The sequence below is a fragment of the Trichechus manatus genome, unplaced genomic scaffold, assembly GCF_000243295.1.
Source record: "Trichechus manatus latirostris isolate Lorelei unplaced genomic scaffold, TriManLat1.0 scaffold00002, whole genome shotgun sequence".
In the NCBI taxonomy this organism is placed as follows: domain Eukaryota; kingdom Metazoa; phylum Chordata; class Mammalia; order Sirenia; family Trichechidae; genus Trichechus; species Trichechus manatus.
This window is the reverse complement of record NW_004443938.1, coordinates 3,619,589-3,632,587: the sequence shown is the minus strand read 5'-3', so window position 1 is coordinate 3,632,587 and position 12,999 is coordinate 3,619,589.

Below are 12,999 nucleotides of genomic sequence, written 5' to 3'. Positions count from 1 at the left end.
CAGACTTAATCATCTGACTGAGACTGGAGGAACCCTGGAAAGCATGGCCCCTGGATTCTCTATCAGCCCAGAACTAAAACAATTTCCGAGGCCAACTCTTCAGACAGGGATTGGACTGGACTGTGGGACATAAAGACATACTCGTGAGGAGTGTGCCTCTTAGCTCGAGAAGATAGAAGAGACTAAATGGGCAGCTTCTGTCCAGAGGTGAGATGGGAAGGCAGAGAGGGTCAGGAGCTGGCTGAATGGACACGGGGAATCGGGTGGAAAGGAGGAGTGTGCTGTCACAGTATGGGGAGAGCAATTAGGGTCACATAACAATGTATGTATAAATTTTTGTATGGGAGACTCACTTGAAATGTAAACTTCATTTAAACAACAATAAACAACAAAAAAGTTTAAAAAAATAGTTCAAATGTATTCTCAAGTAGCACTGATTGTTGAAAATACATCATAGTCTGAAATTTGAGCAGATCCTGTACCTCAAATAACTTTGAAGAATATTGAAGAGTTCGGTGACATCCTACTTCCTGAAACTCGTACTGAGAACCTTCCAGAGAAGGGCCTGAACATTACATTGTCACCTCTGTCCCTTCACTCTCACAAACCGTTAGTGAGAAAACCGTATGCTAAGCCATACCCAAGAGTAATGTGTTTGTTTCTCTCATGATGTTATGGAAGATCATCTCTGACATCATTCATCCTCCAGGGATTTAAATTTCACCAGTGCAATCAACAGCGAATGAAGCCAGTTGCTTATGCTGCCGCTCTGTGTCGTGGTGCTTAGCAGCCCGAGTTCCTAGATGCAAACAGCAGAATCACTCTGTCCTTAGCAAGCAGAAATGGAACTTACTGGGAAGACACCCATGGAGAAACAGGCTTAGAAAACGGGCAGGAACCAAGGAAGGTTAGGCAGCAGGAACAGCCTGGCCAGGACAGGACACTCGGCATGACCACCACGGACACTGAGCTGAGCAAGCACCTGAGAACTCGCGCCACCAACACTACTGTTGTGTGATGTGACATTGCTCCCTGAGGATGCAAAACCCACGGCTTGTGATCGGCCAGCCCAAGTTATGCGTCCATGCCTTCACCCCAAAGAGGCAGAGAAGAAGGAGCCTCCAGGTGCCTTTGGTTTCAGCAGTGGGCAGCTGCCTCCCAGCAAGACACACGTCATATGGGGAACGCTCCCCAAATAAAATGGCGGAAGTGAAAAGAACCACAGCAAGTGGACACTGCTGCCCTTCCTCTGTTGGGATTTCTTAGACTTCATGCAGTGGGGATACTCATAGCAATTACCACTTACTGAGTGACTGCTGTGTGTCTGTGCTGAGCACTCTGTGTGGATTTTTAATCCTCATAATGTGACGAGGAAGCAAATCTGAATAAGCAAAACTGCTGCAAGATCGCATGGTTTACCACAAGAGAGATGCATTGTTTTACTCATGCCTCATCCATTGCAGACCTGCGGAGGTTCAGCACTGCGGGCTGCTCCCAGGGGCTGGCACCTCTGCCTGACACGGGGCCGCAGGTTGGTGACAGTGGGGGATGGAGCTTATCATGCACCCGCTCTTGAAAGCTGCCCTCACCCCTGGCACGGCCTGTTGGTCCGAGCTCCTCCTACGGCCCTCCCAGCTGCAAGGGTGTCATAAACACTGACATCTGTGTGTCTAGGAGCGGAAGAGGAGCAGAAGCATTGGTGAGAACCAGTAACGTTTACCACAGGTAGGTACTTCAAACACAAGAAATCACCTTGAATCCTCACAGAAATGGCTCTTGGGTGACCAAATCTGACATTTATGTTTTGGATGTTGTTGCTGTGTGCCGTGGGGTCCGTTCCGACTCACAGCAACCTCACATGACAGGGTAGAAGTGCCCCGTGGGGTTTCTGAGGCTGCGATCTTGGCAGGAGCAGGTGGCCAGGTCTTTTCTCCTGCAGAGCCGCTGGGTGGGTCCCAACTGCTGATGTTCCAGTAGTAGCCGGGCAGTTAACCACTGCGCCACCAGGGCTCCTTGTATTTTGGATACAGGTCCTTTATCAGAGATGTGTCTGCAGATATTTTCTCCTAGTCTATGGCTTGTCTTTTATCATTTTATGAACTGTGTCTTCTGCAGAGCAGAAGTTTTTAAGTTTTAATAAAGTCCTACTTAACCATTTTTTCTTTCACGGGTCATGCTTTTGGTGGTGTATCGGAAAACTCCTTAACGAGGTCACGTAGATTTTCTCCTGTGTTTACTTCTACACGTTTTATAGTTTTGTGTTTTACATTTAGGTCTCACCATACAGAAAAGTAGAAACGTTCCTCTCCAGCCCCCCAGTCCCATGCCCAGCTGCTGGTCACAGCTCACCAAGGAAAAAGGCCAGGCGGGCAGTGAGCTGGCTGAGCTAGGTAACCTTCGGGTGCGCAGAGGCCGGGCTGTGCAGCGCAGACCACACGCTGCCGTGATGCAGCTTATAGCACTTCCCAGTATTTTGAGCAGCTTTATTGAGATATAATTCACATACCATACAGTGTGCTCATTTAAAGTGTCTAGTGGTTTCCGTATTTTCAGAGATGTGCAGCCATCACCATCATCAATTTTGGAACGTTCTCATCAGCCCAAAAAGAAACCAGGTACCTGTTAGCAGTCATTCCACATTTCCGCCAGACCCCCGACCCCAGCCCTCTGCCCTGGGCAGCCACCGCTCTGCCTCTTCTGGATATTTCCTATAATTGGAATCATACAACGGGTGCTTTTTTGTCACTGTCTCCTTTCACTTAGCGTGAGGTTGTAAGATGTGCCAGTACTTCATTCCTTCCTCTTGCCAAATAATACCCCATTGTGTAGGTATATCACATTCTACGCATCTGTTCCTCAGTTGATGGACGTTTAGGTCGATGACAATTTTTGTTATTATGAATAGAGCAAGAATTGTCGAAAAATATGGTAACTGTATTTTTAATATTTTGAGGAATCTGTAGACTGCTTTTTAAAGTAACTGCAACATTTTATATTCCCACCAGTAATACATAAGGGTTCCCATTTCTACAAATCCTCACCAACACTTGCTGTTATCTGTCTTTTTCACTAGAACTATCCTAGTGGGTATGAAGTGGTACCTCACTGTGGTTTAGATGTTCACTTCCCTAATGGCTAACGACGTTGAGCGTCCTTTCCTGCATTTACCGACCATTTGCATACCTTCTTTGAAGAAATGTCTGTTCAGATACTTTACCCAGTTCTAACTGATCTATCTTTCTATGGTTGAGCTGTAAGAGTTTTCTTGTGTATTCTGGATACAAGTCCCTTATCAAAGACATGATTTGAAAGTAGTTTTTCCCATTCTGTGGGTTGTCTTTTCATGTTCCTGGTGGTGGTCTTTGAAACACAAAAGTTTTTAATTTTGATGCAGTGCAATTTATCTATTTTTTTTTAATTTTGTTGTTGTGTTTTTGATACCATATCTAAGAATTCTTTGCCTAACCCCAAATCATAAAGATTGACTTCTACATTTTATTTTAAGAGTTTCATAGGTTTAGCTCTTATCATTTAGGCCTATGATCCACTTGGAGGTAATTTTTGTGTCTGGCATAAGGAAGGAGCCCTGGGCCCAGCTTCATTCTTTTGCATATGGATATCCAGTTTTCCCAGCACTATGTGTTGAAACAATTATTCTTTCCCCTTAAGTTGTCTTGGCAGTCGTGGAAAATCAATGTGAGGGTTTGTTGTCTGGATGCTCAATTCCATCCCATTGGTCTGCATATCTATTCGTGTGCTGGTACCACACTGTCTTGATGACTGTAGCTTTGTGCTGTGCTTTGATAGCAGGAAATTCGTCTTCTAACCTTGTTCTTTTCTTAGGATTGTTTTTGGCTATTCTGAATCCCTTGAATTTCCATGTTAATTTTAGGATAAGCTGGTCAATTTCTGGGAAAAAAAAAACAAAAAACCATCCTGCTAGGATTGTGATAGGGATTGGATTGAATTTGTTGGTCAATTTGGGGAGTATTGCCATCTTAACAACCTTAGCAACCTTCTCTTCTATGAACATGGAGTGTTTCTCCATTATTTTAGACATTCTTTAATTTCTTTTAACAATGGTTTATAGTTTTCAGTTTGTCTTGTACTTCTTTTGTTATATTTACTTCTAAGTATTTTATTCTTTTTTATACTATTCTAAATGAAATGATTTTCTTAATTTCATTTTTGGTTTGTTAATTTCTAGTACATAGAAATATAATTGATTTTTCTATACTGATCTTTACACTATAACCTTGCTTGAACCAGTGTATTAGGTCTAACAGTTTTTTTTTTTTTTTTTTGAGGATTTTCTATATACAATATCATGTCATCTGCAAGTGTACTTTTACTTCTTTCTTTCCAATCTTGACGCCTTTTTTTCTTTTCTCTGTTTCGTGCCTAATTGCCCTGACTGGAACCCCCAGTGCAGTGTTGGATAGAAACAGGAGAGGGGGCGTCCTCGTCTTGTTCCTGATCTTCGAGGGAAACCTTCATTCTTTCACCATTTGGTGGGTGTTAGCTCTGGGCTTTTTTGGAGACGTCCTTTATCAGGTTGAAGAAGTTCCCTTCTATTCCTAGTTTGTTGCGTGTTTTTATCATAAAGCATGATGGACTTTGTCAAATGCTTTTCTGTGTCTATGAAATGATCTTATGGTTTTTACATTAATTGATTTTTTGGATGTTAAATCAACCTTGCATATTTGGGATGGATCCTGCTTGGCCTGCTATGTAGTCCTATTTTTATATGTTGCTATATTCAGTTTGTTGAGAAACCTGTGTCTGTATTCATAAGAGTTACTGGTCTGTAATTTCTTTGGTTGTGATGATGTCTTTGGTTTTAGCATCAGAGTGATACAGAATAAGTTGAAAAGTGTTCTCGCCTCTTCAGTGTTTTGGGAGAGTTTGTGAAGAATTGGTATTCATTTTTCTTTATTTGGTAGAATTTACCATCTGGGCCTGGACTTTTTTGGTGGGAAATTTTCTTAAATTACTAATTTAGTCTCTCCTTGTTACAGGTCTATTCAGAGTTTCTGTTTCTTTTTGAGTCAATTTTGATAGTTTGTTTTTTTAGAAATGTGTCCATTTCACCCAAGTTAAGTAATTGGTTGGCATATAATTGTTCATCATGTTCCCTTATGATCTTTATTTTATTTTTGCAGGCTTTGTAGTGATGTGTCTTCTTTCATTTCTGATTTTAGTAAGTTGAGTCTTCTCTTTTTTTTTTCTTGGTCAGTTTAGTTAAAGCTTTATCAATTTTGTTAATCTTTTCAAAGAACTAACTTTTAGGTTTTATTAGTTTTTTCTGTTCCCTATTTCACTAATTTCTGCTCTAATCTTTATTATTTTCCTCCTCCTTCTTGCTTTAGGTTTCGTTTGCTCAGTGAAAGTAGTTACTAAAATTATTTAATGTTTTAAAAGCAGCCCCATCCTCAAAAAACCCCCTTAGAACTACTTCATGTTTCTCTGTGTGCACTTAGGTATTTAGAGAATATCTTCTACATAATATGCTCAGTAATAACAATTGAAAATAGGTCATTTAACCAGTTCACATTTTTGACTCAGACCACGAGTGATGGGGGCGGTTTATCTGCAGCGATTTCCACTTGCAAAAAACAAAACATTGCCGAGGGCTTATAAAAGTATTTGGCAGTGTGTCTCCTAAGAAACAGCAGCGAACCTTTAACATATTTTTCTACTGAGAAAATAAATGGAAGACTCAAGAAACTAGGAAAAAATTATAGATTTTTAGAGAAAAAGTATTTAGCTGACCGATATTGTAAGAACAGAATAAAACTAATAATTTTCAGTTAATTCGTTCTGGTCAAGTAAGGCTTGAGAGAGGGAGAATAGAGGAGACCAGCAGAGGAGAAAGTGGGAGATGGAGACCGGGGTCAGGACGAGACAGTGTAATGAGGGATGGGGGAGTTCCGGAGAGGAGAGGAGAAGAGCATGAGAGGGAGAGCAGGACGGAAGGAGGGAAGGAAAGAAAACCTAACAGCACACATGTGAATCAGCACCTTCTGAGATGGGATAAAGTTACGCTGTTTTGTATTCATTGTGCTAAACTGGACTTTTGGGCTGCGCTTACCAGAGTGGGAGATCCACTGATACAGCTGCCGCATAATTGATGCATCAGTAATGAACCGCCATGTGCAATCCTCTTATCACTTCTAACTTTTCTGGATCTATTAGTCCTAGAAGCTTCCTGAGGAGAAATATTCTCAACTGCAGTGGTGTGAACAAAATAATTTCATCTCATAATGTATTTGCTTCAGGGCTGCGTGAGATCTCACAGACTTTCTTCAGCCTGGTTCTGAGAATACTTGATACTGACATGTACATGTGTACACACCCCCCACAGATACAGACATACCCTCACACACACATACACACACACATACAGGTGTGCATACACATGCCCACACACACACATGCACACAAATGCCCACACACATGCACACACATACCACGTGCACACATTCCCACGTGCACACATACCCACGTGCACACATACCCACGTGCACACATACCCACGTGCACACACCCACGTGCACACATACCCACGTGCACACATTCCCACGTGCACACATACCCACGTGCACACATTCCCACGTGCACACATTCACGCTACATACATCCACACATTCGCCAAAACACACATGCACACACACACAGACCTCGCCACACACAGGCACCCCTCCACACACATACACGCAACTGAATTTTTATAGGTGATTTCTACTCACCCAACCTAAGTAATTCTCAAAAACTGAGTTGATGAAAATCTTCAGAGTTCTCCGAGGTTTGTCTACTGAAAAAGGAATAAAATCCTTTGAAATGTTTAAAATCTCTCACTAATTTAAGGCTACCTAGGAGATGGAATACAGAGCAAAGGAGGCAGAGTCTCATTCCTAAAATCTAACTGTCAAGGTTCCTAATTCCTTTTCACAACACAGGAAATTGGGCAAGCCTCACTTGGTACAGCATCTGTTTTTAATTTGACCTTAATGATATGATGTGTGTGTATGTTTTTACTTAGAAAATACTTTCCTCTTAATTGTGTGGGCTTTTAAAAGCCTTAGAAATATAGGGCACCTTAAAATGCCTTCCAGAAGATGAAAGTTTACAGGAGATTATCTTGCTCTTGCTCTTTCTCTCCAGAGTAGCTGAATTTTCTGCTGTGGTTTTAGAAATAACGTGTGTCCTAAGAGTGTGTACTGTTAGGTAATGGCAACCCTACTGTAGGTGTGCTTGTCCATCAGCCTTCATTCAGACCCCACCCAGGTAGTAAGACGACTCAGAGATGGCGTGCTCTCATTAATGGAGTAAATCTGGAAACTTTAACATTGGAAACTATTTAAAATGCACTCCCATTAACCAGTACCCTTAATGAATGTCCATACATTAACTTCTTTCTTTCCTGACTCAGGATCTTTTCCTTAATTTAGAATCATCTGTTAGCACAGTTCTAGCTGTTTTGATGTCTTGTCTTTCCATTCAGTTCAAGGATCAGTATTGTAATAACGACTTTTGAAGTCTTTTCTCTGATAATTCCAACATCTGTGTCCTCTCAGCATGTGGGATTGTTCAGTGTCTTTTCCTGTGAAACCTAATAAATTTGCAAAGTCCACCTACACGGAACAAACACTGTGTGTTTATACCGGAAGGGACGCAGAAATGCCTGAATAAATAGATGCACCATCTACCCAGATAAGAAGATTCAGTAACGTAAGTATATTGATTTTCTACAAATCTATAAACTCAGTATGATCTTTTTCAATTCTATAAGATGGGAGAAAAAAAAAAAAGGCACCTGATAAAGTAATGCTGAGTTTATATGGTAGAAAATGTGTGAAAAATTATCTCCACTCAGTCTCTCATTTCTGTTTTAACAACCTTCTTATCTCCTTTATAAGCCTTGCATTTAAAATTATTGGCGTTCTTTGTCTCCCTCACTACACAGTACTAACTCCAGAGTAGCAGGGGTGAAGGAGAGCTGTCATTTTGATCTTTATATCTCCAACATTGTCCAGCGCCTGCCTTGTCATGATTAAAAAAAAAAAAAAAAAAAACCCGTTGCAGTCGAGTTGATTCTGACTCATAGTGACCCTATAGGACAGAGTAGAACTGCCAAGGAGCAGTTGGTAGATTTGAACTGCCAACCTTTTGGTAAGCAGCCGAGCTCTTAGCCATGGTGCCACCAGGTCTCTGCCTTGTCATTAAAAAAAAAAAAACATTGCCGTTAAGTCCATCTCGACTTCTAACGACCCTATAGGACAGAGTAGAACTGCCGCCTAGGGTTTCCAAGGAACAGCTAGTGGATTCGAACTGCTGACCTTTTGGTTAGCAGCTGTAGCTCTTAACCACTGTGCCACCAGGGCTCCCACCTTGTCATAGGCACCCAATAAATACTTTTGAATGAAAGAAAAAACAAGATGAATTTGAAAAAGTAATTCTGTATGCTTATTAACAAATATGAAGCAGCCCTGGTGGTCCTGTGGTTAAGCGCTTGGCCGATCATCGAGAGGTTGACGGTTCGAACCCACCAACTATTCCACGGGAGAAAGATGTGGCAGTCTGCTTCCGTAAAGGTTACAGCCGAAAAAACCCTGTGAGGCATTTCCGCTCTGTCTTATAGGGTCGTTATGAGTCAGAATTTACTTGATGACACAAAACAGCGACACTAACGAATATGGAAAGGACAGTGGGGATGGTTGGGTTAGGGCGATGGATTTGGATGTTTAACAAATGCATATAACCTAGCTACATTATTCTCATGCGTTTTCAAGAGGAATATAGTTTTGTTGTATTGCTTTTGTGTTTTCGGTGAAAGTTTACAGCACAAATCAGTTTATCATTCAAAAATTTATACACAAATTGTTTTGGGACGTTGGTTGCAATCCCCCCGATGTGTCAGCACCCTCCCTCTCCCCCTTCCCACCCCAGGTCCCCGTGTCCACGGGTCCCCGTGTCCATTCGTCCCGGTTTCCTTTGCTTCCTGTCTTCTCGTCTTCGCTTTTGGGTGGGTGTCACCCATTTGTTCTCATATGCTTGAACTAAGAAGCGTGTTCCTCACTTGTGTTATTGTTTGTTTTATAGGTCTAATCCTTGGCTGAAAGGTGGACTTCGGGAGTGGCTTCAGTTCTGAGTTAAGGAACAACATCTTTTAATTAAAAAAAAAAAAAAAATGTGGTGGTTGAGACTGCAGCCGTGTTAAGTAGGCAGTTGTCATCATGGGTGAGGAGAGGAGTGGGCTGGTGGACTGGGCTGGTGGACGTGGATAGGAGGAGCTCCCGGAGAAGCCACTGGGCTCTGACTGGGAAACGGATTCCTAATATCCAGCAAGACAGGGGGATGTCCCCCACTTTTCTTCTCCCGTCTGTTCCCTGGCCCGCAGGCAGTTCTGCCATGGCAGTGGTCCAGCAGATGCCACAGGTGCTAAAACACGGAGGGAGGAGAAACCTTCTCTCTGACAGAAGGAACCAAAGTCCCGAGAAGGTGGGACAAGCCCTTATTCTATTATTTCTCCGTTTCCTCCAGAAGCTAGGCCCAGATGCAGGTACATTCATGAGAAATGAGAGCAGTGTGGAGTAGTTAAAGCTAGACCTTTCTGGCAGGAGAAGTATAAAGAGAATCCTAAGGAACCAGAGAGCACCAGGGAGATTGCAGAGAGGGAAGATCTCACGAGAGTGACCTCACAATGTTATTGACGAATGCTTGGGCTCACTTCTAGGCTGTGGATGCATGGATCTGACCCTAAACAACATGTCATAAGCCTTGAGTACTGAACTATGGGATAGACTGCCACTCAGGTCCAAGACTGGCCACTGGGCGGCACATACCTGAGACAGCTGTGTAGCACTGAGAAGGCGTAGACAATTGAACTTACATTGGAATCACAACCCACAGGAGGCCGGGAGGAACTTGTGGCATGAACCCAATTGGTGGATTGCTTGCTGAAACAAACAAAAAAGCCATGAAAGTTAAGTAAGATCCAGAGTTGTATAATATTCAAGTAAAACCCAAAACTATATCACATACAAAGAACCAGGAAAATCTCAACTCTCACAGGATAAGCAAAAACCAAAAACACAAAACAAACCCATTGTGGTCAAGTTGATTCCAACTCATAGTGACCCTATAGGAAAGAGTGGAGCTGCCCCATAGAGTTTCCAAAGCTGTAATCTTTATGGAAGCAGACTGTCACATCTTTCTCCTGCGGAGCGGCTGGTGGGTTTGAACCGTCAAGCTTTCAGTTGGTAGCTGAGAGCTTAACCACTGCGCCACCAGGGCTCCTTAGCACAGAAAAGGATGATAATTGCACACGCTGAGATGACATAGATGTTGGAATTATCAAACAAAGACTTTAAAGTAGCTATTATAATAATGAAGCCCTGGTGGCACAGTGGTTAAGAGCTACAGCTGCTAACCAAAAGGTCAACAGTTCGAATCTACCAGCTGCTCCTTAGAAACCCTATCGGGCAGTTCTACTCTGTCCTATAGGGCCACTATGAGGCGGAATCAACTCGATGGCAATGCGTTTTTTATTATAATCATGATCATTGAAATGAGTGGAGTGAAAGAAATTATCAAGAAAGAAAATAGATGACATCGGGAAGAACAAAATGTAAATTAGAACATAAAAATAGAATAAATACTCATTGGATTAGTTCAATAGCAGAAAAAAGATGACAGAGGGATGAGTAATACCAAAAGGTCTAACATTTGTATTATTGTAATATTAGAAGAAGGTGAGAAAGAATGTGGTACAGAAAAATATATTTGAAGGAAAAAATGGCTGAAAAGTCCCCAGATGTAGCTAAGCATATAAACCTACAGATTCAAAACACTCAGCAAACCCCAACCAGGTAAACCGAAAGAAATCTCTGCCCAAATACATCGTAATCAAACTGGTGAAAACTAAAGACAAAGAAAAAAAGTCTTGAGAGCAGCATTATTATACGGGAACAAAGATGCAAATGACTACAGATCTGTGGTTAGAAAAGATGGAGGCCATAAGGAAATGCTGAAGTAAAAGAACTGTCAGCTCACAACTCTATATCCTGTGAAAGTATCCTTCAGGAATGAAAGTGAAATAAAAATATTCTCAAATGAAGGAAAACAGAATTCATTAGTAGGAAACCTGCTCTAAAAGAATTGCTATAGGAAGTTTTTCAGACAAAAGAGATACGATAGCAAAGGGAAATATGAACATCAAGAATAAAGGAAAAGCAGCAGGAATGGTAAATATATATGTAAATATAGTAGACTATTCTTTAGAGTTCTTTAAAATATGTTTGACAGTTGAAAACAAATATTGTTTGGGTTTTCAATGCATATGGATGTAATACATAAGATAGCATAAAGGCAAGAGGTCAAGGGACCTGTGACGGATGTAATACATAATATATCAAGGGACCATTGAACTTGACAGGGTAAAATATTGATCCTAAGTATATTGTGAAAATTTAATTTTGTATAGTGTAATCTATTGAGCAATCACTTAAAAATTATATAAAGAGATATAGTAAACACAATAGATAGAATACTATTAAATGTTCAAATAATCCAAAAGAAAGCAGAAAAGAAGAAGCAGGAATGAAAAAGAGAAGACAGAAACAGAAAACAAAAATAAAATGGTAGACATAAACACAAATGTATCAATAATTACATTAAACCTAAATGGTCTAAACACATCAATTAAAAGATTTTCAGAATAGAATAATAACAAAAAAAGAACCCAAGTCGGTGCTCTCCAGAAGAAACTCATTTCAAATAGAATTACATGGATAAGTTAAAGTAAAAGGATGAAAAAAGATAAGCCATGCAAATACTAATGAAAAGAAAGTTGGAGTGTCTGTATTAATATGAGACAAAATAGGCTTCGGAGCACATATAATTACAGGGATAAAGAGGGACATTACATAATGACAAAAGGGTCAATTTACATCACATAACAGAGCTTCAAAATACGTGAAGCAAAAACTGACAAACTGAAAAGAGGAAAAGGTAAATTCACAATTATAGTTGAAGATTTTAACACCCCTGTCTTAGTAATTGATAGAAAAAATACACAGAAAATTAGCAAAAATATCATCAGTCAACTGGATCTACTGAACACTCCACCCAACAACAGCAGAATATATGTTCTTTTCAAGAGCGTATGAAATATACACATTGTCATAGATTGAATTGTGTCCCCAAAAATGCGTGTAAGTTTGGCTAGTCCGTGATTCCCAGTATTGTGTGATTGTTCATCATTTTGTCATCTGATGTGATTTTCCTATGAGTTGTAAATCCTACCTCTGTGATGTTAATGAAGTGGAATTACAGGCAGTTATGTTAATGAGGCAAGACTCAATCTACAAGATTAGATGGTGTCTTAAGTCAATCTCCTTTGAGATATAAAAGAGAGAAGCAAGTGGGGGGTGGAGGGGACTTCACACTACCAAGAAACAAGAGCCAGGAGAATAAGCATGTCCTATGGACCCTGGGTCCCCGCACTGAGAAGCGCCTTGACCGGAGGAAGATTGACGACAAGGACTTTCCTCCAGAGCCGACAGAGAGAGAAAGCCTGCCCTTGGAGCTGGTGCCCTGAATTTGGACTTCTATCCTCCTAGATTGTAAGAAAATAAATTTCTCTTCGTTAAAGCCATCCACTTGTGGTATTTCTGTTATAGCAGCACTAAATAACTAAGAGACACATAAATAGACTACATCTTAAGTCATTAAAAAGCCTTAATGAATTAAATGAAATGATACAAAGTGTGTGTCTCACCATAATGGAATTAAACTAGAAATCAATAAAAGAAAGATAAAAAGAAAATCTCTAAACACCTGGAAATTAAACAGCGCATTTCTATAAGCCATGGGTAAAATAGAAGACCTTAAAGGCAGTTAGAAAGTATTTTGAGCAGAATGAAATGAAAAGATAACAAAACGTGTTCAATACTAAAGCAGTGCATAGAAGAAAATTCAGAGCATTAAGTACTTATA